This window comes from Procambarus clarkii, chromosome 27, assembly GCF_040958095.1.
Source record: "Procambarus clarkii isolate CNS0578487 chromosome 27, FALCON_Pclarkii_2.0, whole genome shotgun sequence".
NCBI classification, from domain to species: domain Eukaryota; kingdom Metazoa; phylum Arthropoda; class Malacostraca; order Decapoda; family Cambaridae; genus Procambarus; species Procambarus clarkii.
In genome coordinates, this window is record NC_091176.1 from 6,316,606 (window position 1) to 6,333,644 (window position 17,039).

A 17,039-nucleotide genomic window follows, 5' to 3' on the forward strand; every position below is an offset into this window, starting at 1 on the left:
ATGTTTAGTAAACATTAGTTTTTGTTGTCTGACATTACAACCACCACCTTGAATACCTTTCAGTACATAACATCCTTAACTGGAGTAGAGTGACCATGAAATGCAGCTTCACTCTTAGCTTATCAGTATGAACAAAATTAGTCTCAGACACAGGACACTGATAAGCAACCCCAGCAGTTGGCATGGCTAGTAAGAAATTTAGTGAAAGTAATACTAATGACAATTTAATGATAACCAGTGATAGTGGTCAATATATTCGACCTGGGAGACCAACTAGAACATTAGAACATAAGAATAAGGGTAACTGCAGAATGCTTATTGGCCCCATACAAGGCAACTCCTATTTAAAACTACCCAATCCCACTCATATACAAGTCCAACCCACATTTAAAACAGTCAAGGGACCCGCACCTCCACCACGTTACACAGTAATTGGTTCCACAAATAATCAACCCTGTTATCAAACCAGTATTTACCCAGGTCTTTCCTAAATCTAAACTTAAACAATTGATATCTATTGTTTTGTGTTCTCTCTTGTGTTGATACTTTTAATACCCTATTTTCCCCTAAGCTGCTCTGGGCTATTTGGCTTTCAACACCCACAGGCGCAACAAAAAAAAAACAAAAAAAATTATTTTGTCTTATAAAAGTGTTCAGTTGTGTTCCCTGATCACGGGAAAAATAATAAAAAAATCGTAAGTGGCATATTTTGGCCGCAATAGGGCGGGGAAGTCTGGCAGAAAAGAGGCGTTGTCAGCAAGCGCCGAAGTTAGTTTAGTTCATTTATTATGCACCCCATACCCACCTTGTGGGCGGTAGTGGAAAGGGTTACAGAGGCACATAATGGGCTCAGGGACTGAACCCCACAATTCATTTAGCTAAGCAAGTTACAATCTTGATGAGCTAGTTACAAAATTCAGTATAAGTCGTCACATCAACAATGGGTTCGAGATCGACCACAAGTACAGTTTCTAAATTAAAATGTGGGAATCATCGCTATACTCAAAATTATTGTGTGCATATTATTGATACAATTATTATGTTCATGAAACAATGAACAAATACTTTTGCAGATATTACACTATATACACAGGTTATATATAAGTATCTGCATGTTTTGTTCACCATAACGAACCACTAAGTTGATATGATGAATTAAAAAGTAACGATTAGTGGCTGCCACACCAGCCATTCGCCACCACTCCCTCCTCACCAATATCCTCTGGTTTTGCTTTTATTCACTATATACAGACGTTATATATAAGTATCGACATGTTTTATTCACCATAACTGTTCATCTAAGCTGGCATAGTGCACAAAGAGCATAGTGGCCACCCTTATACACCTTCATGACAGGTCAGGAAGATGATGCCACCTCCCTCACCAAAATGGCTTCTCCCAACACCCCTTTTGCTGTTATTACACTCTATATGCACGTTATATATAAATATCTACATTTGTGCTCACCATAGCGAATCACTAAGCTTGTATGGTGACAGCAGACAGTAACAGGTGGCCACACACAACTAATGCTCCCTCCCTCCCTCCCTCACTAGTTCAAAGCCAGATGCACTAACATTCCTCCTTCAAGTATACTGTTTGTGGTGTTATTACACTATATACACACATTATATATAAGTATCTACATGTTTTGTTCACCATAACTGTTCAACTAAGCTGGTATAGTGCCCAAAGAGCATAGTGGCCACCCTTACACAGCATGACAAGTCATGCAGATGTCACCACCTCCTTCACCAAAATGGCCTCTCCCAACACTCCTTTTGCTGTTATTACACTATATGTACATGTTATATATCAGTACAGTATCTACATTTGTGTTCACTATAACGAACCACTAAGTTGGTATGCTGAGTCAAAAAGCAGCAAGGAGTGGCCGCCACTCCTTCCCTCACCTTATCTCACTTGCCAACAGTCTCCTCCCACCATAGTGTTTTTGTTTTTATTCAGTACTAGCTGTACCCGGCCACGTGTTGCTGTGGCTCAGCAATGCATGCGCATTGCTGAGCCAAAGCAACCCTCCCCTGTCCCCCTTTCCTCCCCACCACTCCCCCCTCCCCCATCTTCCCATCCTCCCCCACCATTCCCCACTCCCCCGTCCCCTCGTCCTCCCTACTATTCCCCACTCCCGTGTCCCCCTTGTCCTCCCCACCATATCCATCTCCCCCATCCCCTTGTCTTCCTCACCATTCCCCATCTCACCCATCCCCTCCTCCTCCCCACCATCCCCCACTCCACTGTCTTCTTGTCCTCCCCACCATTCTCCATTACCCTGTCCCCTCGTCCTCCTCACAATGCCACACTCTGTCTCCTCATCCTCTCCACCATTACCCCCCCCCCTTCCCTGTCCTCTTGTCTTCCCCCACCATCCCCCACCACCCTGTTCCCTTGTCCTCCCCACCATTCTCCACTCCCCTGTCCCCTCATCCCCAACATCCCCCAACATTCTCCACTCACCTGTCCCCTCATGCCCAACATCCTCCACTCCCCCGTCCTCTCGTCCTCCCCACCATTACCCCCACCCCCTTCCCCGTCCTTCCCATCATCCCCCACTCTCGTCCCCTTGTTCTCCCCACCATTCCCCACTCCCGTCCCCTCGTCCTCCCCATTGTTCCCTGCTCTCTCGTCCGATGCATTCCCACATGATCTGTATCCATCACTGTAAAATAATTAGAACAATTAAAAAAAAAGAAATGAACAGTATGGTAAACAACACAGCTGAATTCCAATGCAATGTCACACAGAATAATTAAATCAAAATTAAATTAAATTGAAATCTATGAAATTTAAATTTATCAATGAAATCGGAAACATTGAAATGGAATCGTAACATATTTAGTATAGCGTGTGTTGTTATTACATGCAACAGATGGCGCTGTTTTTCGAAAAAGCATGTTTTTACCTGTCACAGGTGTGGCATCTATATAATAGGTATATAAAAACACGCACATATTCAAATGAAACGTTGTGTCAAAATTTCAAAGCAATTGGTGAAGAACTATCGGAGATTACACCGTGTGTTGTTCTTAAGGCCAACAGATGGCTCTGTTTTCTTTTTTAAAAACATGTTTTTTCCTGTCACAGGTGAGGCATGTATATAAAAACATGCGCCTATTCGAATGCAACGTTGTGTCAAAATTTCAAAACAATCGGTAATGAGGTTTCCAAGATTTCCCTCACATGAAAAATATAGTTTAAAAAAAAAAAAACATGTTTTTTTCCCGTCACAGACGTGACATCAATATAGTATGTATATAAAAACCAACTCAGTTGCGAATGGAACATTGTGTCAAAATTTCAAAGCAACCGGCAAGGAACTTTCGGAGATTAACGATTTTGTACAAACGAACATTTCTGTTTTTATTTATATGGATATACAGACGTTATATATAAGTATCTACATGTTTTGGTCACCATAGCGAACCACTAAGTAAAATTTTTATTAATTTTGCCCCGAGGGATGGGGGCCAGAATTTACCTGAGGGCCACTGTTTGGTGGCCTTAATGAGGACAGGAAGCCAGCAACTAGTCAAAGGTCCCTCATTGGTCCCGATGATTTTATCGAGCTAGATTTTAAATTGTAGCAGTGTTTTGGCATTTATGGCTTCAGCAGGTAGGCAGTTCCATGTGTTTATAAACCTATGGATGGAAAAGGACCTTCTGATTTTTGTTCTAAATTGTGGCTTGTTAAGCTTGAAACCATTATTCCTTGTTTGTGTTACAACTGACCTTTTGAACAAGTGGTCTTGATCAATGTTCTCCAAATCGTTCAGCATTTTAAAAGTTTTGATGAGATCAGCCCTGTTATGTCTGGTTTGGAATGTTGTTAGCCTCGATCTGTAGCTCTCAAATGCTACTATGTGAAAAAACATCTGTATAGTGTGGTACACATTTTACAGTGTGCTAACCCCTTAATAGTGTGGCAGCGTCTTTAAGTACTGTATAGTTACCCACCTTTATAGTATGGTTGTCCTTGTACTCACCTAATTGTACTTACGGGGGTTGAGCTGTCTCTTTGGTCCCGCCTCTTACCATCAATCAACTGGTGTATAGATTCCTGAGCCTACTGGGCTCTATCATATCTACATTTGAAACTGTGTATGGAGTCAGCCTCCACCATATCACTGCCTAATACATTCCATTTATTAACTGCTCTGAAACTGAAAAAATTCTTTCTAACGTCTCTGTGGCTCATCTGGGTACTAAGTTTCCACCTGTGTCCCCTTGTTCGTCTCCCACCCGTGCTGAAGAGTTTGTCTTTGTCCACCCTGTCAATTCCCCTGAGAATTTTGTAGGTGGTTATCATGTCTCCCCTTACTCTTCTGTTTTCCAGGGGCGTGAGGTTCAGCTCCTTTAGCCTTTCCTCGTAGCTCATTCCTCTCAGATCTGGGACGAGCCTGGTGGCATACTGCTGAATCTTCTCTAACTTTGTCTTGTGTTTAACTAGGTATGGACTCCAGGCTGGAGCTGCATATTTCAGGATTGGTCTGACATATGTGGTATACAGGGTCCTGAACGATTCCTTACACAAGTTTCTAAAGGCAGTTCTTATGTTGGCCAGTCTAGCATATGCCGCTGATGATATCCTTTTGATGTGGGCCTCTGGGGACAGGTTCGGTGTGATATCAACCCCCAAATCTTTCTCTCTATTTGACTCTTGCAGGATTTCACCTCCAAGATGATACCTTGTGTTCAGCCTCCTGCTCCCTTCGCCTAATTTCATTACTTTACACTTTCCAGAGATGAACTTTATCAGCCATTTTCTAGACCATTCCTCCAATTTGTCCAGGTCATCCTGTAGTCTCTGTCTATCTTCATCCGTCTTGATTCATCTCATAATTTTTGCATCATCAGCAAACATTGAGAGGAACGAGTCTATACCCACCGGAAGATCGTTTACATATATTAGAAACAGGGTGGGTCTAAGTACTGAGCCCTATGGGACTCCGCTGGTGACTTCTTGCCATTCTGATGTCTCCCCTCTCACCGTTACTCGCTGTTTCCTGTTGCTTAAGTACTCCCTTATCCACTGGAGCACCTTCCCTTTTACTCCTGTCTGTTGCTCCAACTTTTTTAACAGCCTTTTATGGGGTACTGTGTCAAAGGCTTTCTGGCAGTCCAGGAAAATGCAGTCGACCCACCCATCTCTTTCCTGCCTAATTTTTGTTGCCTGGTTATAGAATTCTATTAAACCTGTGAGGCACGATTTACCATCTCTGAACCCACGTTGTTGGTGCGTAACAAAGTTATCTCCCTCCAGATGCTCTACGAGCCTTTTCCTCACGATCTACTCCATCACCTTGCATGGTATACAAGTTAGGGAAACTGGCCTGTAGTTCAGTGCCTCTTGCCTGTCACCCTTCTTGTATATTGGGACTACGTTAGGTGTCTTCCAACTTTCTGGTAGGTCTCCTGTTTCCAGTGACCTGTTATACACCATAGAGAGTGGCACACTTAGTGCTTCTGCACCTTCCTTTAGTATCCATGGTGAGAGTCTGTCAGGCCCAACAGCTTTTGTCACATCCAGCTCCAGCAGACACCTTTTGACCTCATCACTGGTGAGGTCAAATTCCTCCAAGATTGCTTGGTGTGCCTCCTCCTCATTTAGTGTAGGGGCTTCTCCTTGTTTTATTGTGAAGACCTGGAATCTCTTGTTGAGTTCTTCACACACCTCCTTGTCATTCTCTGTGTATCTGTTCTCCCCTTTTTCAATTTCATCACTTGTTCCTTCAGTGCTGTTTTCCTCCTGATGTGGCTGTGGAGCAGCTTTGGTTGGGTCTTGGCTTTACTCGCTATGTCATTTTCATACTGTCTTTCTGCTTCCCTCCTCACTCTGAGGTACTCATTTCTGGCCCTCTGGTATCTCTCCCTGCTCTCCGGTGTTCTGTTATTTCTGTAGTTTCTCCATGTTCTTTTACTCAGTTGTTTCGCTACCTTGCATTCCTGGTTGAACCATGGGTTTTTCTGCTGTTTTTCGTTTTTCTCCTTTTGGACCGGGATAAACCTTTCTGCAGCTTCCTGGCACTTCTGGGTGACAAAATCTATCATGTCCTGCACAGTCTTGTCTCTAAGTTCTGTTTCCCATGGTATTCCCCTGAGGAAGTTCCTCATCTCGTCATATTTTTCTCTTCGGTAATTTAGTCTTTTCCCCTCCGATCCCATCCTTGGATAGGTTTTCCCTACCTCCACCAAGTACTCAAAAGTCAGTACACTGTGGTCACTCATTCCTATGGGGGCTTCACTTTGACTGCCCTTATTTTTGACTCATTCAAGGTGAATATCAGGTCGAGTCTAGCTGGTTCATTATTGCCTCTCATTTTTGTGGGTTCCCTGAAATACTGGTTCAGAAAGTTCCTTGTTGCCACTTCCAAGAGTTTAGCTCTCCATGTATCTTCATCTCCATGTGGGTCCCCATTCTCCCAGTCTATCTTTCCATGATTAAAATCGCCCATAATTAAGAGTCTTGAGCCATTCCTGCAGGCAACTGAAGCTGCTGTCTCTATTATATTATTGGTTGCCATGATGTTCCTATCAAACTCCTGTCTGGGTCTTCTGTCATTTAGGGGAGGGTTGTAAATGACTGCCACTATTATCTTAGGTCCACCCATTGTTATAGTTCCTATTAAGTAATCTCTGAACCCGTCACAGCCCAGAATTTCCATCTCTTCAAAACTCCAGTCCTTCCTTATCAGCAGGGCCACTCCTCCACCTCCTCTCCCTTCCCTCTCTTTCCTTACTATATAGTAGTCCTTTGGAAACACAGCATCTGTTATGACTCCTGACAATTTTGTTTCCGTGAGTCCTATTACATCAGGGTTTTCTTCTTGCGCCCTTTCTGCCAGTTCACTTGCTTTATTGGTAATCCCATCAATGTTTGAGAACATTACCTTGAAGCTCACTTTCTTATATCCAATTTCATCCTCACTCCCCACAAGTGTAGGAAGTTGTTCCATGGTCATTGCTACTTGGGTAGGCTCACCCTCCTGTGAGGTAGTTGCCAGGGGTTCAGGGGGAGGTGGAGTGGGGATGGAGGGCTTAGGTCTTGCTCAGGCCTGCTTGGGGCAGGAAGAAGTCCTGAGGGGGCAGGGATTGCTTGGGGAGAGGGCACGCTTGCAGTTGACAGGGGTTTTGGGGGGAGGTGGAGTGGGGGGGATAGAGGGCTTAGGTCTTGCCTGGGCCTGCCTGGGGCAGGAAGAAGACCAGGGGATGGGAAAGCAGAGGATACTCGGGGTAAGGAGAGAGGGAGGATTTGGGTGATATGGCGGGCATTGTGCAAGGGCAAGGAAGGGTTTGTGCTGGGGGTTAGGGGGGCCCCTATTGGGGGGGAGGGCCGGTGGTCTTGTGTGATACACGGTCTACAATGTGGTACCCCTTGTGTCGTACATTCTGTATATTGTAGCACACCCTTTGTAGTGTAACATATCCTTTACAGTGTGTAAAGAATATGCCTCTATAGTACAAGATCAGTGCATCACAAAGTCCACAATCCCTCCCTCCCTCTCCTCCTCAGTAACAGGTAATAAAAACATTCAACACACCTGGACGTTCACAGCATATACTATGATAAAGAAGTATAACAACACAGTCTGGCAAACTGACACACACACAGGCGGCTGGCAACAGAATATCATCTAACCTTGGAAATCCCTTCAGCTGATATGTTGGGCCATAGTAAGACGTTAATTCACAGGCACACCTAAACAGGACGTACATTTGCAATTTTTTCATCTTGCATGCAAATGATTCTCTTACTTTAGGATCTGGGTTAGAGTCCATAGAATTACCCAAATCTACCCAAAACTACTCAAAATATCTTAGAATTAAATGAGATGTCTAAATGTATCAATTTAATTATTAGAACATATGCATGGTGAAACTTAGTAATTTCGGATGGATTTAAAGAATAGACACTTGTATCAAAATATTCTGATTGTACAAAGTGCATAACAAGTGAACAAATGTAGCGTGTCCTATAATGTCCTGGCAGAAACCTATTGACATCCTGATGTCTACATAGGTATTATCCAACATAATAATAATAATTCATTGTGTCGTGGGGACAGGCAGCCAAAGTATATTCATACACGTTAGGTTTATATTGAGGCCCCCCCCCTCCCAGTGATGGCATTACTGACCCCGCGCAGGATGCACCCTCCCCCCCCCCCTCCACACACACACAACAAGCTGACTAACTCCTGAGTACCTATTTACTGCTGGGTGAACAGAGGCATTAGGTAATAGGTAATGCGCCCAACCATTTCTGTCCCGCCTAGGATTTTCGATTGTGAGCCGATAACTGTTATAAATAATTGTGTGGGGCTTCTATGGGGTACTGGTACTATTAAGGGGTAAGGGTAGTTAGAAGACAGAGTATCAAATATGGGAGAGCTAAAAGGCCCGGCCCCCAAAATAAACTATCCACAGTAGTAATAACTTGCTACTAGACCATATATGTTAGTCTAAGGGTTGATCAATGCGCTCCCACACTGGAAGAAGAGATACTCTGTAATTCATGTACTTATTTATTAACCCCTTAACAACCCCCCATATACACTCACACCAATAACAATAATAATAATAACTTTACCACACTATCTTACGTTAAAAGCCTTGGTCCACGTAGGCAGGATACAAGGTTTACACTAATAACAAGCTAGGGTAAAGTACTACTGGATAAGCACTGAAGCTGGATGCAGCTTAGGGTAGTGAAACCACGTGGGACCCTAATACAAAACACAACACTTAGGGGTACCCAAACACTGGCAAAATACTATCCCCAGGTCTCACCAATCGTTACTACCAGAGTAGGCACACTTAACACCATATAATACTTAACTTAAGGGTACAGGAACTTAGGGTAAGGGAAATAAGTAAGAGGAGAAGGGAGGAGATTAGGGGTGCAGCCACAGAGTAGGTCTCGTCCACACGAACACCAGCCAGAGAAGAGAGAGCTCCTAGCGACCAGCTGGCCTCCCTCATGTCGTGGTGCCGGAAGGAGCCTAATTGATCGTGCAGCTAAGCACATTAAAGATCTTCCCCTATGCAATGTATTGTTACTTTACAAATGATTAGAAAGTATTAGTAAGCAAAGTTGGTGCCTATGTTATTATTTAATAATCAACCCCCAGCTCAGTCTTTAAATGCTCCTTGAGAAACAACAATAGTCTTACGTCTGGCAGGGAAGATACAAACAATTGCCGCTAGTGATGCACCTAACTGTACTACCAGAAAGTTTAATAGCTCAATTTTGACCTCTGGTTTCCACTGGAGAACCCAGGGTCGTAACAATAACGAACAAGGCAGATGAAGCTACATGCATCAAATATATGATATATAAAATAATAATAAATAAATGTTTATTCAGAATTGTGGGGTTCAGTCCCTGAGCCCATTATGTGCCTCTGTAACCCTTTCCACTACCGCCCATAGGATGGGTATGGGGTGCATGATAAATGAACTTAACTTAAAAACTAGCCAGGTAAACACACACAGAAATAACAGTAGCGTATACATCAAATGAACAAATCCAAGTGAAGGCAAAGAGGAGAATACCTTGTTGGAGTAAATGCGAAGAGGTAGAAGAGCTTGCTGACAGAGCCCGGGTGCATGGGGGGGAATTGTGTAAAATTCCGGTCTGGGCTTGGGTGAAGCTGCGGGAGCCGTGTGGGGGCAGTAGCACTTCAGGTTGCAATTATTTTGACCATGTCGTGGTGCAATCGACTACGGCGCTTCTGGGATTATCTCGGACGTAGGTTCGAACCCTCATCACAGCCATTGTGGATTTGTTCATTTAACCAGGTAAAAGTACATATATTCAAAATGAGTTATAAACAGAATGTTGGATTTCTAGATAAAACTAGTACATAATATGCCTAAAGCCACTAATACACACAGCGTTTTGGGCAAGATATGGGAAAACATTTGGACTAAAACACGAAATTGAAGTCGACCTAGGTATTCCAATTTCTATTGTCAAAACTCCCCTACATCAAGAAATAAAGGCTGACCGAAGGACACTGACACTCAAAGGGCAGAAAATACTGGTATAAAAGTTATTTTTACAACTTTATTCCATTCAGATATTTTTTAGAATTATATGTTTGGAAATCATGAGCTTCCACCAGACAGCGTGACATTAAAATGGTCTGATTAGGTTAGGATATGTTGACCAAACCACACACTAGAAGGTGAAGGGACGACGACGTTGATTATTGCCACCGAAGGCGGCTAGTTTATTGTGCACCCCATACTCATCCTGTGAGCGGTAGTGCAAAAGCATTACAGAGGGCACAAAAGGTCTTTATCAGACCTCATCTTAGATTATTTCATAAACAATTTCATCTATCCTTCACACCTTATAGTTACAATGTCAGCTATTTACAGAGTAAGTGCTATTTCAAGAGCTGCATATTTACAGTAAGTTATCATACATTAATGGTAGGTCTGATCGCTAATACATTAATGTATGATGTTTCGGTCCGTCCTGGACCATTCTCAAGTCGATTGTCTTTCAAGTGAGATTGTCATTCTCACAATCGAGTTGAGAATGGTCCAGGACGGACCGAAACGTCGTCGTCCCTTCACCTTCTAGTGTGTGGTCTGGTCAACATACTTTAGCCAATTATTGTGACACATCGCCTCCACAGGTTAGGATATCGTTTCTTTTGGCATGAAACTGCAGGTAGTAAATTCCCAGTAATACAATTTGGTCATTGTGTGACGAATCTTTGTTTTAACATGCTTCTCACTTGATTATAGAGAGCCGCAGGGTCCTATAGCTCCTAGATACATTGAATGATTCCTGTTCCGGCCAACACTGCTAACATGATATAAACATAAATATATAGCAATTAAACTAAATTTTCAACACCAGTGATGAAAAGTGCAATGTAGGAAACACAAGATATATGTTTGCACAAGAGCCGAGTATAGGGATTGTGTTAACAGCAATTATTAAATTAAATTAAATTAAATTAATTTTTTTATTCAGGAAAAGTACACACATAGACGATGAGTTACAAACATAATGTTGGATTTATAGATAGAGCTAGTACATACAATACCTAAAGCCACTAATACGCATAGCGTTTTGGGCAAGGTGTGGGGGGAAAAACACTTAGACTAAAATTTATAGTAATTGCGATTAAAGTATAAATTGTGCTAAAAAAAGAAAAAGGGGAACATGGCAGAAATCAGCAATTGTACAAGTTGGTCAACAAACAGCATTGTTTAATATAGCAAGACATGGGTTGACATTTAGGGGGTAAGGTACGTTACATGGAGTTTATTAGGTAGTGCTTAGTTTTGCTCTTAAACTGGTAGAGGGAGGTAGTCTTTGACATGATTGGGAAGGTCATTCCACGTTCTGGGTCCCTTGATTTGTAGTTTTTCTTATACAGTACTTTTGTTACGTTGATAATAGGCTGCTGGGTTGATACGTTGATGATAGGCTACTGGGTTGATAAGTTGATGATAGGCTGCTGGGTTGATACGTTGATAGGCTACTGGGTTGATACGTTGATGATAGGCTGCTGGGTTGATACGTTGATAGGCTACTGGGTTGATACGTTGATGATAGGCTGCTGGGTTGATAAGTTGATGATAGGCTACTGGGTTGATAAGTTGATGATAGGCTACTGGGTTGATAAGTTGATGATAGGCTACTGGGTTGATACGTTGATGATAGGCTGCTGGGTTGATACGTTGATGATAGGCTACTGGGTTGATAAGTTGATGATAGGCTACTGGGTTGATAAGTTGATGATAGGCTACTGGGTTGATACGTTGATGATAGGCTACTGGGTTGATAAGTTGATGATAGGCTACTGGGTTGATAAGTTGATGATAGGCTACTGGGTTGATATGTTGATGATAGGCTACTGGGTTGATACGTTGATAATAGGCTGCTGGGTTGATACGTTGATGATAGGCTACTGGGTTGATACGTTGATGATAGGCTGCTGGGTTGATAAGTTGATGATAGGCTGCTGGGTTGATACGTTGATGATAGGCTACTGGGTTGATACGTTGATGATAGGCTGCTGGGTTGATACGTTGATGATAGGCTGCTGGGTTGATACGTTGATGATAGGCTACTGGGTTGATACGTTGATGATAGGCTACTGGGTTGATAAGTTGATGATAGGCTGCTGGGTTGATACGTTGATGATAGGCTACTGGGTTGATACGTTGATGATAGGCTACTGGGTTGATACGTTGATGATAGGCTGCTGGGTTGATAAGTTGATGATAGGCTACTGGGTTGATAAGTTGATGATAGGCTACTGGGTTGATAAGTTGATGATAGGCTACTGGGTTGATAAGTTGATGATAGGCTACTGGGTTGATAAGTTGATGATAGGCTACTGGGTTGATAAGTTGATGATAGGCTGCTGGGTTGATACGTTGATGATAGGCTACTGGGTTGATACGTTGATGATAGGCTGCTGGGTTGATACGTTGATGATAGGCTACTGGGTTGATACGTTGATGATAGGCTGCTTAAATTAGTTGTTAGGTTGACGATAGATGGGTGATACGTTGCTGGATTGATGGTACGCGGGTCGATTGATGGTAGACTGCTTGGTTGTTCAGTAGTGTGGACGACAGGTGGAAGGAAGGTCGTCACGGCACACTGGCATGAGAGACATCACCTGGGTCAGGGCTGCCGGAGACACACCCGCCAACTCCCACCACAAACTCCAGGGTTAAACATTTAAGTCAAACCTCAATTCAATTTTTTTTTATTATGCACTCCATACCCGTGCCGTGGGCGGTGGTGGAAAGGGTTACAGAGGCACATAATGGGCTCAGGAACTGAACCTCAGAGTTCGTCTGGCTAATCAAGTGACAATCTTGTGAAGTTAGTTACACAATTGTTAACGTTACATACACATGTACATATACAATAATTTACACAAATACATATACATTTCAATTATCTTTTCCAAGTGATCCAACAAGAGGCTTGCAAGGTAGTTATAACCTAAATTACAATCACGGTACAATTATAAACTCAAAATATAAAGACGATAAAATTAGAGGTAAGCGCTGCTGAAATTATTTGATGTCAAACGTTTGTAAGAAGCTTACATGAAGCACAAACTTAAAACAAATCTAAATACTAAGGAAAAATATATAAAATAAAGAGCCAAAATAAATAAGTATTATAAAAGACGAAATAAATTTAATAGCCAAAATATATAACTTAAAATTCAGTGATGGTTACTTTGAAGTTACCTTGAGATGGTTTCGGGGCTTAGTGTCCCCGCGGCCCGGTCTCTGACCGGTCTGGTCAGAGACCGGGCCGCGGGGACACTAAGCTGGTCCTGGTCAACTAGGACCAGCTAGGACCAGCTGGTCCAGTCCTGGTTGCTGGACTGGTCAACTAGGCTGTTGGACGCGGCTGCTCGCAGCCTGACGTATGAGTCACAGTCTGGTTGATCAGGTATCCTTTAGAGGTGCTTGTCAAGTTCTCTCTTGAACACTGTGAGGGGTCGGCCAGTTATGTGCTTTTATTTATTTATTTATTTATTTATTTATTTATTTATTTATTTATTTATTTATTTATATACAAGAAGGTACATTGGAATTGTGAGGATACATAGCATAGTGATCACATTCTTGTAAAGCCACTAGTACGCCCAGAGTTTCGGGCAGGTCCTTAATTTAACATAATTTTAGGTAGGTGAATTCAAGCAACATTTATAAAATGATAACAGGTACATTGCAAGACAAAAAATGAGACGAGAGAGATTAGAAGGTATATTAAAGCACATTGGAAGCTCTGATTGATTGCATTAACAGCATGATTGGTAATTTAACAAAGATTAATAGACATAATACAGCATATTGATAGCACATATACGAAGACAACAGTGATCACAATGGTAAAGTTGTTTGGTTTAGGTACATAAAGATTGGGAGATTGAGTAGCACTAGATACAGTACAATTTTAAAGCACGAGGTAGGAAACTATGAAGATGAAATTAGGTACTTTTTGGTTTTGGTTTTGAATGAGGCAAAAGTTGGACAGCTTTTCAATTCATTAGGTAATGAGTTCCATAGACTAGGTCCCTTTATTTGCATAGAGTGTTTACACAGATTAAGTTTGACTCTGGGGATATCAAAGACATATTTATTTCTGGTGTGGTGATAATGGGTCCTATTACATCTGTCCAGGGAGAGTTTCAAAGCATGGTTTGCACTTAAGAACAGGGTTTTATAAATGTAGTTGACACGTACAAGAGAATGTGTGGAATGAGTTTGTGTTTAGCATGTTAGGAGATTTAAACAAGGGAGCTGAGTGTTGTCTGAAAGAAGAGTTTGTTATTGTTCTGATAGCAGATTTTTGCTGGGTGATGATGGACTTGAGGTGGTTTGCAATGGTATACCCCCATGCACAGATACAATAATTAAGATGGGGATAGATCAGTGCATAATATAGTGAGAGGAGAGCAGAGTTAGGAACATAATAACTGATTTTGGAGAGTAATACCAACTGTTTTAGAGACTTTCTTAGTTATGTGTTGTATGTGGGTGCTGAAGTTGAGTCTCTTGTCTAGGAATAGGCCAAGAAACCTTCCTTCAATTTTTATTACTAATGTTAACATTGTCTATCTGAAGCTGAATTGCATTTGTTGATTTACTTTCAAATAAGATGTAGTAGGTCTTTTCTATGTTTAGTGTGAGTTTGTTGGTTGACATCCATAAGTGGACTTTTTGTAGTTCATTATTCACAACATTATTTAATGTGTGGGGGTTGGGGTCTGAATAGATGAGAGTAGTATCATCAGCAAACAATATAGGTTTAAGGATGTTAGAGACATTAGGCAGATCATTGATGTATATAAGAAATAGGAGAGGTCCTAGGATGCTGCCCTGTGGCACCCCTAGGGTTATTGGTACAGTGGGAGAGGTTATATCATTGATGGCTACACATTGGTGTTTATCACTAAGATAGGATCGGATATAGTCCAGGGCAAGGCCTCGGATTCCATAATGATGGAGTTTACGTAAGAGATAGTTGTGATTAACAGTATGAAAGGCCTTTCTCAGGTCAATGAAGAGTCCAATCGGAAACTCATTTTTGTCAAGGGCTGAAAAGATTATATCAAGCAGACTAATAATTGCATCGTTGGTACTCTTTTTGGAAGCGGAAGCCAAACTGACAGGGGCTGAGTATGTCGAATTTTGCGAGGTAGGAGTAGAGCTGTTTGTAGATAATTTTTTCAAATATTTTTGATAGTATGGGTAGGTTTGATATTGGTCTATAATTGTTTATGTCCGCCGGATTGCCTCCTTTATGAACTTGGGGTACTCTTGCTTTTTTAAGAATATCAGGGAAGGTATGACACTCTAGGGATTTGTTGAACAGCAGAGCTATGGGTAGCGCAAGGGCATGGGAGGCGCTCTTGTATACAATGGTTGGAATTTCACTGATGTTCCCAGCTTTGGTTTTTAGTGAGTGTATGATGGACACATCATCTGTCGGGCTGATTGGTGAAAGGAGAAGAGAGTTTGGATAGCTGCCTGAGAGATATGTGTTGATATGTGTCTGAGTCTGTGGGATTTGTCTGGCAAGTTTAGCACCAACTGATGAAAAGAAGCTATTAAATTCATTTGCAATTTCTAAATCATTTGACGGTGTATAGCCATCCTTATAGAGTTTTATCTGGTTATATGAGCATTGTTTAGTTCCTAGAATATTAGATATAGTTTTATGTGTAGTGGAAGCGTGTTGAACAGTCTCGGGCCTCTGATGTTGATAGTTCTCTCTTGAACACTGTGAGGGGTCGGCCAGTTATGTCCCTTATGTGTAGTGGAAGCGTGTTGAACAGTCTCGGGCCTCTGATGTTGATAGTTCTCTCTCAGAGTACCTATTGCACCTCTGCTCTTCAACGGGGGTATTCTGCACATCCTGCCATGCCTTCTGGTCTCGTGACGTTATTTCTGTGTACAAGATTGGGATAAGCATAAGGCTTTTATGATTTCTGGACACTAGTTGTATGTTGTACAATGACCCCGGGGATTATAGGTAAGGCTCCTTCCTGCTGAAGACCATCTTACATGGATGTATGTGTTAGGGGAGTCGGGGGATTAGTTTACAGTAGGTAGTGAGGTTTTTAAGATCTCTGACTCCTGTCGTGTTCACACGTGGTGTGCTTGAAGGCCATGCAATTAGGCATATTTCTATCACACTGTCCCATACTATCTTGAGGTCAAATCCTAATATATTTACGAAGAATCATGTTATTAGGTTATTAAGCCTAATAACATTGAGTAGGTGTTATTAGGTTTAATCTAGTTGTGGGGTATTGTAATGTTTGTCGTTATTTTCGAAAATGACAAACCAAAAACTTAATCATAGGTGCACAATGAGATCACAAGAACGTGATGTATCTATGAGAAAATGTTGAAGCTACACGAAGGGATCGAACCCGCGTCCCTGACATCAACCGCAAAAATCATGAAAGCGTGAATCTTTTCTCTATTTCTGCGTCCCACACATTTATTTTGCCCCATTGACTTCGACTATGCGAAATGGAATAATCTTTAGTAATTTCTATCGTATAGTTGAAGTATCTGAACACATCCTTGGGTTCCTTTAAGGTTTAAAAATAAGAATTTCTAATTGGCTGAAGGTCTTGTGAGAGCGACACAATGATACCAGCAAATGTCAGCACAGTACTGTGAACTTCAGACACATCACAATGATAATAGCAGGTGTCCCATGATGTCAAGCAACTGTAACAGTCTCGGAGAGGAATGGCGGTTGTGTATTTTAGTTTACATTAAAGGAAATAAAATAAGAATGTGCTCGATACAAGCGAAGTGTTGTGCACAGCTCCGGTTGGAAGCAGGTTGACGAGGAACTGTGTAGAATGAGGCAGGACTTTGTCAACAACGAATACGACAAGGGTTATGTGGAAGAGATCATTAAAAGAAAGGTGATAAAGTGGCCAGCATCTCTGAACGTGTCCCACCAATAAAGCTTTAACAAAGGAACTTCTTTTAAACGC